This window comes from Danio rerio, chromosome 2 (genome assembly GCF_049306965.1).
Source record: "Danio rerio strain Tuebingen ecotype United States chromosome 2, GRCz12tu, whole genome shotgun sequence".
In the NCBI taxonomy this organism is placed as follows: Eukaryota; Metazoa; Chordata; class Actinopteri; order Cypriniformes; family Danionidae; genus Danio; species Danio rerio.
Window position 1 is genome coordinate 62,662,140 of NC_133177.1, and position 15,361 is coordinate 62,677,500.

Genomic DNA, 15,361 nt, shown 5'->3' on the forward strand with positions numbered 1-15,361 from the left:
CTGCAACTTCATTAATATTCATTACTGTCACAGTGTTTAGACGACAGAGACGCCACGTTGTGTTGGCAAAACAAGCGTGAAGTGTTGCTTTTATAGTTTGCTGCAGTGAAGTTTTGTTTTCATTTTCTCTCTGTGAGAGCTCAGCTGGAGTCACGTGTGGATTAACAGTGTACGCGACGCTCCACAACAATAACTTGCGTGTCTAAGGAGGATTATTGTTTACCTGAGAGCTGTTCTCATCTGCAAACGCTGAGATCCGGATTCGCTTGTAGTCTCCTCTTAATAAAGACGCGGCTCTAGTTGCTGGTGATTGTCCTGTCTCTACAGATTTGGTAAGTGAGCGACCAGTGCTCTTTGTTTATTCAGTTTGTTCGTATCGCACTATTGCACCGAGTGTAAACATGTTAGCACCACAACCAAACTTTAACCTCGTGTAGGGTTTTTACTGCATTTAGTGACCGGAATAACACACGCGGCTTTCTGACGCTACCTGCCGTGTGCATGTAAGTTTCCGGGAAATGCGGAGGGTTTTTTTCTCTTATTTGCCGTGCGGTATCAAACATTGCATGAAAAATACACGCTTAGAGCAGATCCTCCAATCAAATATCTCGTTTGTCGCGAGGGGCATGAATGAATTCCCTGAATGAAAGAGCCAAACTGCAGTTAAAGTCCAACATTTAATAATTTGGCAAATAATTCGACCACAGATGTCCATGTAAACACAGTCACTTTCTCCCCTGTGTGTGTGTATTTTGACTCTGAAACTCAGTGCCTGCCCAAATAGACACTCCCACACCATGCCTCTTTTCTTCCTCCGACACTCCCCCCTAAACAGAGCTGGACACGCCCACTTTTCTGACTTTTTCCAAAGTAGAGGTGTGAAAACACCCTGCTGAAACGAGGGGGTTTCATGGCCCTTTAAGTACAATATGTGTGCAAGGCTGCTACTGAGGTAGGTACAGTAGTGATGGGCAGGGCCGGATGCACCAATGGGCATTATGGGCACAGGCCCAGGGGCTCGTCCGCACTTAGATTTTGCCTGCTCTTTATCACGAGCAAGACAAGTAGGAATCATTAATAAGTGTGTGTATTATGGAGGACTCAAATTCCTAGAACCGGATTGGAGAGGTGTTATATTCAAACCATGTGTATTATAAGTTTGTAGAAGTTACACATGAATCAGTACAGTATTATCGGTTCACCGCTTCTCAATGTAACGTTGCTGTTCTAATAACTGAATGAGAGTATGTATTGGATTATTCAGAGTCAGAGGGGGTATTAGGCTTGTTATAAAGTAATAAGTGGGTGGATAAGTGCTTATTGGAGACGCGATTCGTTTCAAATGATTCAGTATGATTTGGTGAACTAGTTCAACCGGCTCACTTAGAAGATCCGGTTACAAAGATTTGTTGTTAGTTATGAAGTATGCTCTCCATCTCTGATGCAGAAAAGCTAGTCCATGCTTTTATGAGCTCTAGGCTGGATTACTGTAATGCTCTGTTTGCTGGCTGCCCAGCATCCTCTATTAGTAAACTTCAGCCAGTATGCAAAATGCAGCAGCCAGAGTTCTGACCAGGTCTAGAAATATGATCATATCAGCCCAATGTTCTCCTCTTCACGCTGGCTGCCTGTTCAGTTTCACATTGAATTTAAAATATTACTTCTCACCTATAAAGCTCTAAATAATCAAGCTCCTGTTTATCTAACCAACCTTCTGTCTCGCTACAATCCAACTCGCTCTTTAAGATCTCAAAACTCAGGGCTTCTGTAGTACCTAGAACAGCAAAGTCCACTAAAGGAGGTCGAGCCTTCTCATTTATGGCTCTTAAACTGTGGAATAGCCTTCCTGATAACGTCTGAGGCTCAGACACACTCTCTCAGTTGGTGGTTCGAGCCTCGGCTGGGTCAGTAAGTGTTTCTGTGTGGAGTTTGCATGCTCTCCCTGGGTTCGCGTGGGTTTCCTTCGGGTGCTCCAGTTTCCCCCACAGTCCAAACACATGCGGTACAGGTTACAAATAAAGTTGAAATCACTTTCCCGAACGCTTGCGTTCAATCTGCCCAGTTGGTGGAATGAACTCCCTAACTGCATCAGAACGGCAGAGTCACTCGCTGTCTTCAAGAAACCACTAAAAACTCAACTATTTAGTCTCCACTTCCCTTCCTAATCTCCAATTGCCTCTCTGGATATACCACTAACTGTACTAAAAAAAAAATATAAAAAAATAAATAAATAAATTTACTAATACTTTCCTTCTTAGACTTTACAAACCTGACACTTGCCTACAGCACTTCTTCATTGTTGCTCTTATAGTTGTGTAAATTGCTGCCTTGTCCTCATTTTTAAGTCGCTTTGGATAAAAGCATCTGCTAAATGACTAAATGTAAATGTAAATTTAGCCCAAACAAATAGTTTGCAACAGTTTTGCAGACCTTTTTTTCAACGTAGACAATGACAATTTAACTATTTCATGAATAAAATCTGAGCCAAACCTCGCTACAATCCAGCTCGCTCTTTAGGATCTCAAACTCAGGGCTTCTGGTAGTACCTAGAACAGCAAAGTCTACTAAAGGAGGTCGAGCCTTCTCATTTATGGCTCCTAAACTCTGGAATAGCCTTCCTGATAATGTCCAAGGCTCAGACACACTCTCCCAGTTCAACACTAGATTAAACACCTATTGTTTTAGTAAATTATACACTTAGTGGTATGATACATGAATGTGCTCCACAAATCTTGTGTATATACACTATGAACAGCAGCTACGCTAATTATTCTCTTCATTCTCTATTTCCAGCTGAGGGTACTCATCCCGAGGCCTCCAGTGCCACTATTGTGATCCAAGACCTGTGAAGAGATGATCCGAAGGTTTCCACAATTCTGGACCAGGCCGTATCCTGAGCAGCTGCTGTGGTGGTCATGGAGGAGTGGAGAGCATGAGACTGATTCCTGCGACACTCCAGGGACAGACGAGTCTTTGCTCACGCCCAGCGTTCTCCAGCTCTGCACAAGACGTTTAGCCAGAGGAGAAATGGTTGAGCCCAACTGAGTCTGGTTTCTCTCCAGGTTTTTTGTCCTTCACTTTTGCCAATTGGTGAAGTTTCTTCCTCGCTGCTGTCACCACCGCTTGCATGTTTCAGGATCTGTAGAGCTGCGCATTGATGGATTTCTCTTCAGCGTTTGGACTCTCAGAAGTGAATATTAAACCACACTGAGCTGAGCTGATCTTAGGCTGCGTTCACATCTGTAGTTCGCTTCATTTGGTCAGGACCAAGCGCAATAAATGATGCATTGTTGCATTTTCTGCCGTCTTTGGGTGGTTTTCACACCTCACTGCTGGCTTTGGTCCGAACCAGTTGAAATGAACCAAAATGCAGTCATGTGACAAAATCCACATCTCTCATTGGCCAGATGTTGTTGAACGTATTTCCTAAACTGCTAATTGATTGGTCAGAATTAACATGCCGGAAAATGCCAGTGAACTCCTGCAGGTAAACAAAACCTTTTACTCTGGAGGGACGACTGCGCTACTGATTGTGTCCCTGTTTTAGACAAACTATACATTACGAGAATGAAGCGCGGCCGCGGCTGGAAAAAGTGTTTAATGCATCGCTCGTCACTTCAGGAGGAGGCGTGAATTAATTTAGCTAAACTGCAACATGCTCATCTTGCGGAAATATTACCCACGATCCATCAGCTCATGCTTTCCTCTCTCTCTCTCTCTCTGTTGGTAAAGCGCTGTCAACAAATATTATTCCTTCACATCCCATAATGCACAGCGCATCGGCCTACGACAGCTGGATTAGTCCAAAAGGCGCAGTACTTTTTGCGGTTGGGCCTGTTTTAGTATGGATCATATTCTCACCACAAACAAACCGCTCCAGGGTTCATTTAAAAGCAAACAGAGTCCACCTCTTCAAGCAGGTCTCGGTACGCTTATTTGGTTCGCTTTTGGTGCGCACTCGAGTACGATTGCTGGATTCACACCTGCCCAAACCAACAGTACCAAGAGAGAAAATGAACTGTAGTGCGATTCATCTAAATAAGGCAGGTGTGAAAACACCCTTAAACTCTGAAAACTGGACTGACACTGTTTTAATTCATTTTAATCTTCTCATGTGAAGCTGCTTTGACTCAATATACATTGTAAAAGCGATGTAGAAATAAAGATGAATTGAATTGAATGAGCTGACAAAAGCTCCAAATTATCCATTTGTCCCTACACAGTCAGTAAATCAGCATACTATCATCTCAAAAACATAGCAAGAATCAGATGCTTTGTTTCTAGTGAAGATTTAGAGAAACTTGTTCATGCTTTTATCAGCAGCAGGGTGGATTACTGTAATGGCCTCCTCACTGGTCTTCCTAAAAAGACAGTCAGACAGTTGCAGCTCATCCAGAACGCTGCAGCCAGAATTCTGACCAGAACCAGAAAATCAGAGCACATCACACCTGTCCTCAGGTCTTTACACTGGCTGCCAGTTACATTCAGAATAGATTTTAAAGTATTATTACTGGTCTATAAATCACTAAATGGCCTAGGAGCTCAATACATTACAGATATGCTCACTCAATACAAACCTAACAGATCACTCAGATCATTAGGATCATATAAACTAGAAGTTCCAAGAGTTTAGTCAAAGCAGGGTGAATCAGCTTTTAGCCACTATGCCCCTCACTGCTGGAATCAGCTTCCAGAAATGATCAGATGTGCTCCAACATTAGGCACATTCAAATCAAGACTGAACACACATCTGTTTAGCTGCGCCTTTACTGAATGAGCAGTGTGCTGCGTCCGACAGATCGCACTATTATGTTTTTCTCTTCTTCTTCATTCTTTTATATCACATTTTACCTGTTTTTATGTTTTGTTTTGTTTTGACGCATTTTTATTATTTGTTTTTATTTTTATTTTACTTGTTTCTTTTATTCTTGTTTATGTAAAGCACTTTGAATTGCCACTGTGTATGAAATGTGCTATATAAATAAACTTGCCTTGCCTTGCCTTACACTTAAAGCTGACAGGTGCTTACACGGTCTTAACTGATGCTCCACACACAAAAAGTTAAAGTTATGTGTGCTTCAAACTGCGAAAACTAAAAATGATTCAATGAAATGGCCAAACAATGCTTTTAAAAGAGACACCGTTTAGAGCAGGTACTTCTCTACCTGTATCACACTGTCATACTTTTACTCCTCTTGCCTTGTTCAGCCCTCTGCATGCTGAAGATGCTGCTCTCTCTGTGTTCCTGAAGGCCGTTTGATGCTTCAGATGATGCTACAGTCCTCTTTGCACACGGTGGGTCTGTTGCCATGGCAGCCACGAGGAGCTCAGCATCCGACAGTAACCGTGGCGACCTCGGCAAGAGATGCTCTCTATCTGTTACCATGGCGAACAGCGCGAGTGTAGAAGCACACAGTCTGCCTGTTCACACTTGAACACACACAGTTTCAAACGCTGATGGTCATGCGCTATGAAGAGCTCAGCTTTCAGTTTGGATCACTTGTGTGTGTGCGTTTGGGATGAATCTGATCGCTACACATTCCTCTGCTCCTCTGTGTCGTTTACATTTCTAAAAGAGTGTGCTTCACTTTCTGTCTCGACACGCTTTACACACACTGATGTGTCTGGAGTCTGTCATTCAGCACTTCAGTGTGTGATGTTTCACTCAGTCTCACAGTTTATACAGGGATAAACACTGAGGCGCCGTCCACACGGGTATTTCTAAAGCCTCAGTTTTATCTACACCGCAAAATCATGCTTTATTACCCTGAGGTTTAGTCCTGTTTCATGTCTCAAAGCTCTTAAATCAAGAAGCAAGACAAACCAAACATGTAGTCAAAATGAAGAGAGTTTGGGGACGCAGTGGCGCAGTAGGTAGTACTGCGGCCTCACAACAAGAAGGTTGCTGGTTCGAGACTCGGCTGGGTCAGTTGGCGTTTCTGTGTGGAGTTTGCATGTTCTCCCTGGGTTTCCTCTGGGTGCTCCAGTTTCCCCCACAGTCCAAACACATGCGCTATAGGGGAATTGATGCTACATTGAACTACAATGGCTGTAGTGTCCGAGTGTGTGTGTGTGAATGAGTGTATATGGGTGTTTCCCAATACTGGGTTGCAGATGGAAGGGAATCATTCATTTTCTTGTCGGCTTGGTCCCTTTATTATCCCGGGGTCGCCGCACAGCGGAATGATCCGCCAACTTGTCCAGCAGGTTTTTACACAGCGGATGCCCTTCCAGCTGCAACCCATCTCTGGGAAACATCCACACACACACATTCACACACACACACTCATACACTACGGATAATTTAGCCTACCCAATTCACCTATATGTCTTTGGACTGTGGGGGAAACCGGAGCCCCCGGAGGAGCTGGAAGGGAATCCACTGCATAAAACAAATGCTGGAATAGTTGGCGATTGAATAAATGAATGAATTTCCCCCAACATATTAATTTGGGTGTAGTGATTTTCAGTGTTTTTGTTAGATTAATTTATCGGTTTTGTCTTTGGTTCCGACTAATCTAATGTATATGCAAAAATATATTACTTTAAAGCATCCTGGAGAAGATATGAATGAAGAAAAGAGATCTGTGGGGGGGTCAACTCATTTACAATGGTCACTGTATAGAGATATAGTAAATATACACATAATATACTTTGTTTAAAGTAAATAATTTAAATAATCAATAAGGAAATTAATTACTTCACTCAACACTATTTTAAATATCTTTAAATAAAATAAATAATGTATATATATATATATATATATATATATATATATATATATATATATATATATACTAAAATAAAATTATTTAAAGATGATTTCTTAGATTTTTTTTAGCTAAGTGGTTTTAAACTACTTATTTGGGCTTAACCTTTAAGTTTAACCTCACTAAATTTAATTAGTTTGTTTAAATTTAGCCCCAGTAAATAGTTTTAACAATTTTGCAGACCTTTTTTCAGTGTAGACAATAACAATTAAACTATTTCATGAATAAAATCTGAGCCAAACATGGCCTTTAGCTTTATTTGATAATTATAAACACACATTATGATTATTTATGTATTTATTTTTAACAATTAATACATTTTATTAATAAGCACATTTTATAACTGGCCAAAGTGCTGTACATGATAAAATAATAATGATAAAATAGAGAATAGAAATTAAAAAGGGAGTGTAATATCCAATTAATTAAAATCATGTTTAATATTTAATTTCAGTGTTGAGCTCTGCTATATTTCATGCGTCTGTATTCAAGCTCCAATGTCAAACCAATGCAGTTTAATCTAATTATATCTGATCTGATCTGTGGTATTCTCTATAGTCGCTCAATTTTAACTCCCACAGCTCATTAGTGGCTGATGAAGAGAGAAACACATACAGCACAACAGAAATGCATAAATATGTTGAATTTATGCTTAGTGTTTAAAGCAGACACATTATAAGTAGCTGTAAATAAATAAACATTATATTATATATTATATACATCCTTTTTTCAGTTGATTTAAATGACAGTATCTCATAACTTTAACTCTTCAAACCAGAAAAAAAACATTCAGATTAGGGTTTTTGTGAATTTAGTCTAACTGGACCAAACTAAAGATCTGGATTAAATAAATTAAAGAAGAGATTGAATGAATGAATGGAGAGATCCTCCATCTGCTGTTCTTGAGGATGAATATAAATGCTGAAATGCTGCCCTCTGGTGTGCAGAGAGATGAAACACACCACAGAAAACAAGACCATAAGTACTTCAACAGAAAAATACAGGATAAAAAGAAAAACAAAAATTAATGTAAAAAAATCTTAATATTATTTTACATGAAAAATAAAATAAAATAGTATAATATTATATCATTTTTATAATATAAAAATAACATAAAATACATGTTTGTTTGTTAATAGTGGTCTATTTCCAATAGTATCTTAATGATACAAGCTGAGATTGCATTTCTCAGCAATGCAATGTCAGACACAATGCACTCAATGGAGCGAGTGATGTCACTGTGAGGGGTGGGGTTAGGTGAGCCCATTAAAAAGCATTGGATGCAGCTCAGATTGCACTGCACCGAGTCTGCAGCCAGACCCCTCTCCTATTTTCCATCACTGCATGAGTTTGCATTAATTGCATTGATCAACATGAATGATCTTGAATAAGTTTTGATTTTTAAATTGTACATATATTTTCCTACACTCACGACTCTAATCATCATTCATTTTCTTTTCAGCTTAGTCCCTTTATTAATCAGGGGTCGCCACAGTGGAATGAACCACCAACTTATCCAGCATATATGTTTTATGCGGCGGAAGCCCTTCCAGCTGTAACCCAACACTGGGAAACACCCATACACTCTTGCATTCACACTCATACACTCTGGCCAGTGTAGTTGATCAGTTCCCCTGTAGCCCATGTATTTGGACAATTGGATCAACCGGAGCATTCGGAGGAAACCCACGCCATCACGGGGAGAACATGCAAACTCCACACAGAAACACTGTTTCAACTGACCCAGCTGAGGCTTGAACCAGCGACCTTCTTGCTGTGAAGCCACAATCTAATAGTTTAATGTAATGTTTTTTTATAATGACTGATTTTAACTATACGGAGTAAATATAAAACATCCTGAGAGAGACTAAAATAGGGGCTGAACAGTATATTGTTTGAGCATCGATATCGCAATATGCGGATCCTCTATAGTCACATCGCAGGATGTGCAATGTCAAACTGCTATTATAATTGACCCAGAGCTGCATTTGAAAAAACTCATGATTTGCAATATTTCATGAGTTCACACTTAGCTCATGATTTATGCATAGCTTGTTTGGCACGCTGTCCCGGGAGAGAGCCCTGAGCTCAAGAGATCCTCGAGCCCAGGGCTCCCCCCTTTTACAGGGCAAGCGGAGATTGAGCTCAGGTTGATCTCAAACTCCCCTGCTGAGGCCAAGGCAAACTTCCTGAGAGTGAGATATTATAAAAAGGTTTAGGCCAGTGGTCACCAAACTTATTCCTGGAGGGCCGGTGTCTTGCAGATTTTTGCTCTAACCCTAATCAAACACAGCTGAACAAGCTAATCAAGGTCTTACTAGGTATACTTGAAACATCCAGGCAGGTGTGTTGAGGCAAGTTGGAATTAAATCCTGCAGGGACACCGGCCCTCCAGGACCGAGATTGGTGACCCCTGGTTTAGGCTAATCAATAATAGCACATTTGGATGGTGGGAGGAAACCGGGGAACCCAGGGGAAACCCCCGCGGACACGGGGAGAATATGCAAACTCCACACAGAAATACCAGATGGCTCAGAGAGGACCCAACACCATTGGTATTCTTGCTGTGAGGCAACAGTGCTAGTCACTGAGCCACCGCGCCGACCATTCTGGATAAAGGAGGAAGAAGGGGAGGAGGGGGGTTTCTTCCAGACGAAGATAGTTGTAGAAAGGAAATGAGGATATATATATACGGTGACTTGGGATCCTTTGATTGGAGGATCATGATCAGCTAATGTGGACCAGCTGGGTCAATCATGAGCACATGCTCCTCTCGAAATTAGTTTAATATTAAACTTCACTTATATCATTGCAATATTTACCCGTAAAGTTACTAAAACATTTATTATGTCTGTGTGTTTTTGGGCCTGTGACTGTGTGAGCATTTTTAAAATCAGTCATGAGGGGGGGGTATCTCTCCACACCCCCACCAGTGTGCAGCTCCATGTGGGATGATGCTCCGGCAGCCACATGACAACAGCGCCAGTGCTTCACCACCAGGGTTGCCACCCGTCCCTTAAAATACGGAATCCTCCTGTATTTGAGGATGCAATTGCGTGTCCTGTTTTGAATCAATTAAATAAAATTTTAAATAACCTTATAACCTAATAACCTAATAAAGGTTAAAAATAACCCAACAAAACACCAAATATTTAACTCAACCTGTTGAGTTATTATTAAAATACATAATAAAGGTTAAAAATAACCCAACAAAACACCAAATGTTTAATTCAACCATTGGGTTAAATAAATAAATCAATAATTTTTAGTGTAGTGAATACGGTGAAGAATTTTCATCTGAATTAGATTAAGGCTGCTTTCACACCTGTGAATGGATTCAGTTGTTCTGAAACAGAGATTCCAATTGTTACATTGTTGCTCTTTGCTCTTGGAGCGGTTCACTTTCACACTGCAAAGTTTCTAATCGGACCAAAAGAGCTAAAACTAGTCACGTGTGAGTAAACTCTCCTCACATTGGTCAGAGTGTCAGGGTTTATTTTGCAGCGTCCCGCTCAGCTGTCAGGAGAGGTGGTGGTTTGGTGGTGATTGACAGGGTGTGCGCGTGACGTGTCTGAGGAGAGATGTGGTGGGGAGGGGTGAGAAGGGTGCGCGACGATGCCTATTTGAGGACCGGGAGGGAGACGCGAGATTACCGGGAGATCATCACTCGTTTGCGGAGACTCGCGAAACTTCCCGCCCTACTCATAACTCTCTCTTCGTATAGCCGTATGCCTATTACATATCCATAAAACACTGTGATATAACCGCGCTCGGATCGGATTGCTTTCTCACTGCAATCGAACCGCTCCAGGGTTCGTTTCAATCAAGCCGAGACCACCTCACTCAGGCGATCTCGGAGTGATTACTTTGGCGCGGAACAGAGCGCGATTACCCTGTTCACATATGCCAAACGAACCGCGCTAACTGGGCAAACGAGACACGTTCCAAAACAAAAGTGTAGGTGTGAAAGCACCCTTAGATGCGCACATGATGAAGTCGTTCATAATTTCAACTGCTTTATTCCAAGTCTCTTCTATGGTACATTTCTATGGTTGCTTACATTTCTGTTAACTTCACACATGTAAATTCCAACATTCATGAGTAAAAAAAAAAGAAAAAAATCTGTAAATTGTTCTTTCTTTACACATTGTGATGCGACATATTTGTTTATTTTTGAGCTGTGCACGAACATAAGGTTTTGTTTATAAATAAATAAAGGTTTTGTTATATATACCCCCTCCCCCCATATGGTTCTTTAAAAAAATGCATTTGATAAAAAAATAAAAATAAAAAAAAATCTAAAATGGCTCTGTAGAAAAAAAAAGAAAAAAAGAAAAAAAAAAGGCTCCTGACCCCTGACTATATTAGTGTCATTTTCACAATTCACCTCACAAGTGATTGTTTTCCAATAGATGGCAGCAGTTTCCCACTAAACTATATTTTCCTCAATTCAGAAGGACACTCAGAAATACAGGCCTTCATTCATTTTCCTTTGGCTTAGTGCCTTATTTTTCAGGTAATGTTAACACAGTGGAATGAACCGCTAAATACAGATAATAATTCAATGAATTTTACAGATTTTTTAATTAGAAATAGTTTTACAACTTTTTAAAGATTTTTAAAACATTCAGATCAATTCAGGGTTATCTGTATAGCGCTTTTCAATATAATTACTGTTTTCAAAATTGTTTCAAAGCATAATAAAACCAACAAACTGCACAAGTGTGCAACATAATGTGATGTGGGTTAAAAAATACCATAATCACATTTGACAGTGGTCTACATCTTGAGTAATGCCAAACTTGATATAAACACTGTAGAAGAGTAGGTAACACTGACATTAACGCTTGTTAACTTGGCATGTCTGCTAATGTTAGCAGTGTTAGCCTGCCTACGACTACAACGGAATTACATAAGCAGCTCATCACATTAACATTACCTTACCTCTGTCTTTCCCTCGTGTTTCTTCCTCTTCTTTTCTTCCTTCTCTGATGACTTCAGTCTTTTAGACATTGCTGATGCTAATTTTCCGCGTTGCTGTTGCTGATAATTCAGCGTCCATTACCAGAGTTCCTTTATAGTCTTTGCTATGACTGTCAGCTAATGTTAGATTCAGTGCGGCTCTGAGCGGGAAATGTGATGTTTTTCTAAGATTTTCAGCTTTTTTGTAATATATGAGCACTGTAGTGAAACAACGCTTAATGATAAAAACTAATATGAGATTTCTTATTTGGATTTTGGCGCCCCCGTGAGTGGGCGTGCCTTACATGTTACTGCGCATGCGCATATTAATATTGCGTTCTTTCGGTCAACGAGCAAAACACACACATTTATATATGTATAAAATGTATATATATTGGGGCCCCCTTGGTGCAGACAATATGATAAATTATTGTTAATCCTTGATTATTTACACACTAAATTTAAAACACGCGTTATCAGTTTTATTTGCTGTAGCTGTGTTGCTTACATTATAAAATATGCTTTTTTTCTTACATATACTTTTTGTATTTTCTAGTTCAAACATCTAAAAAAAATCACTTTAAATCAAAATCAAATTAAATCAAGAAGCATTTTCCACAGAAAATCTTTCTAGAAAATGTTTATTCTATAAAGATTTTTTACATATTTGGACTAGAAACAAGACAAAAACAATAAAAAGGAAAGAATTTTTGCAGTATTTACCAACTGTCAATGATTCATAGTACATGGCTGTGAAATTTGATCATAAGAAAACCAACCATGATATATTAAATTTTTTGCAAATGAAGAGTAAAAAATGCATCAAAAAGTTATAAGATGCATTTCTTTCATTAAAAGCACGTTTATAGTATTGCAACTGTGTATAAAAGCACACAACTGTTCAACAAGCTGAAAAATGCAGAGATAGAGGGTGCATCTCTAAATTAAGCTGTATAGAAGTGTCTTGAAGAATATCTAGTCAAATATTATGTACTGTCATCATGACAAAAATAAAATAAATCAGTTATTAGAAATGAGTTATTAAAACGATTATGTTTAGAAATGTGTTAAAAAAAGCTTCTCTCCGTTAAACAGAAATTAGGAGAAAAAATAAACAGGGGGGCGAATAATTCAGGGGGGCTAAAAATTCTGACTTCAACTGTGCATGTTAGAAAAAGGTTAAAATAGCAATGTATTGCTTTCTAGATTTCTGTAAACTAAAGACATTTATTACAACTTGGCCAACCTATTTGATGTATTTTATGCATAGCCCTGGTTTATTTTTAATCATGCAAAATTTTGCATTGCCACTAGATTAATATATTTTCTTCAAGAACAGTAACTGATTGGAATGCTCAGAAAGGTGAGCACAGACTCCTCTGAGCACTTATAATTCCTCCAGCTGTGGAGAACATTAGTTATTTACTCATCAATTTAAAAAGAGCATTATTTTTAAGTTTTTCTTTTTAATTTATCTAATATTTTCAGCAAAAATACCATCTACAAGACTTTGCAAAGGTCTGCAAGGGCTAAATAAATAAAAAACCCTTCAAATTATGTGTTCTTGTCCTATTGACATCTTTATATATTTTGGCGGAATTAAATAGTGTGAGCCCATATTCCTGTATGAAGTTTCACAATTGCAATCGCTCATCTGTCAGTGGTTAAAAAGGCTGCTGCGTCTCTGATGTATTGTTGATCCATCATTACGGGAAGAGCCACCTAGTGGCAGCTGGGTGTACTGCAGCCACAGCGGTAAATGGCTGCAGTCAGAGTAGATTAATTAATTCAGATCTTTTGTACATTTAGATAAATATCGATTCTTGGCGCCAGAGCATATTGATATATTTGCCCCACCCATAATCTATAACCAAACTCTCCAACAAACTAAAACAAAAACGAAAGTTAGTAATTTCATGCACTCTTGGGGGCCCCCTGGTGGCCATGGGGCCCTAAGCAGTCGCTTAGCTCGCTTATGCCTTGGGCCGGCTCTATATATATATATATATATATATATTATATATATATACATACACAAGGCTTTACATTAACACCCGCCAACCCTGCGGGTAGATTTCGTTTTCTTAAAAGCAGGGTTCGACTATAAGAATGACCCAGTATGCGTGCAAATGTGATCTAAGAATGAAGAAACAGCACGACTAACAAAAAAAATTGCATTCGCACGAGCAGATGAAAACCGAATGAGAGCATCATCACTCGCGCTAACAGCTGATGTGGTGCGCGCTCCTGTTTAAAGCGTGTGCGCGCTCCAATAGTCAGGCAAAAGGTAATGCTGATGCACACACAGTGCTGCTGCTTTCAAGAGCTCTAAATATGTCTTCTTGTAAGCAGCACCGGTTGCTTTCGCTTTGAAAAGATTATTAATTGGACTTAACCGTGTGATCATCCTTCCATTATCACACAGTATGTTTTCACCTGCTTTCTTTTGCTTATGGTTATTTTTGTTTATATGGTTTAATTATCATGTTTTACAACAGCATTGCTTTAATATGAGATGAACTCTCCATTTATGTGTAGTTAACTGATCTGAGAGACCTTTAGCGAGGACAGATTACTGTGCATATTTTTGATACATGACAATAATTATTTTTAAAAGTCAATTGCTTTTCCTTGGTTTTTTAAAAGAAATGTTATGTTAAATAAATAGTATAGTATACCGCTATATTCAGCTTGTTTGACACATTTAAAATTTGTGGCTAAGAAATAATGTTTGTTCGCTGTGATCAGAGATAAATGAGGCAAATCCTTAATTTTGAGTTCTGAAAAGTCATGAAACCATGACCCATGTGCATACACGACACACAAAACGTGGAATGAATAAGAAGGCATGTGGACATAGCAAAAAATCTTAATCAAGGAATTTTAGCATGTCAAAGTCATATTTATGCATATAAAAATATTTTCCCAACAACAAAATTGTGGCTAGTGAAAATCCAAAGTGGCTAGAGACATTGGAAAACTACTAGCCACTGTGGCTGGTGATTAAAAAAGTGAATGTAAAGCCCTGTATATATATATATATATATATATATATATATATATATATATATATATATATATATATATATATATATATATATATATATATATATTAGGGGTGTCATGATCAAAATTTTTTGCTCAATTTCGATTATCGAATCAAAAAATAGAATCGTCGATGCTGCCACGCCCCCATGTCACATCAGCTTGGCTTGCCAAGCGGGAAGAAAACAGGCTTGTTGAAGTGCTTGTTAAACTGCAGAAGCAGGAGACCCGTCGACAGAGCTTAAACCCGCTCCTCTTTCAATGAAGTCGCCGGTGTGGAAGCATTTTATATTTCCAGTGAGTTATGTTGACAACGTTCGTGTTGTCGACATAAAAAAAAACACAGTTTTGCAAGCTCTGCTATGTACGTATTACGTACGGTTCGTCCGATAGACAACACCGGCATCGCGATCCTCCGCCTGCCCCCGTTGCAAATCCGCTCGCGAAAAGTACACACTCAGGCCCTGTTTACACTGTCTTTGTTTTTAAATGGCATTTTAGAACGACAACGATTTGACATCCACAGTGGCGTGTGGCGTTTCTGAGCAGCCCTCCTTCCTCTCTACCTCTGAAAATGCACATCA

At 39.3% G+C, this 15,361-nt stretch overlaps 1 protein-coding gene across 2 annotated transcripts in view; it reads right to left on the reverse strand.

The window, feature by feature from the left end:
* Positions 1-12,035, reverse strand: part of tmem200cb (transmembrane protein 200C, genome duplicate b) — a 68,335-nt gene extending 56,300 nt beyond the window's left edge. For both annotated transcript variants that reach the window (XM_068215032.2, XM_073932420.1), the window contains exon 1: positions 11,715-12,035. The gene's annotated coding sequence lies outside the window, so the exon portion shown is untranslated. The remainder of the gene's footprint in view (positions 1-11,714) is intronic.
* Positions 12,036-15,361: the final 3,326 nt, after the last annotated feature.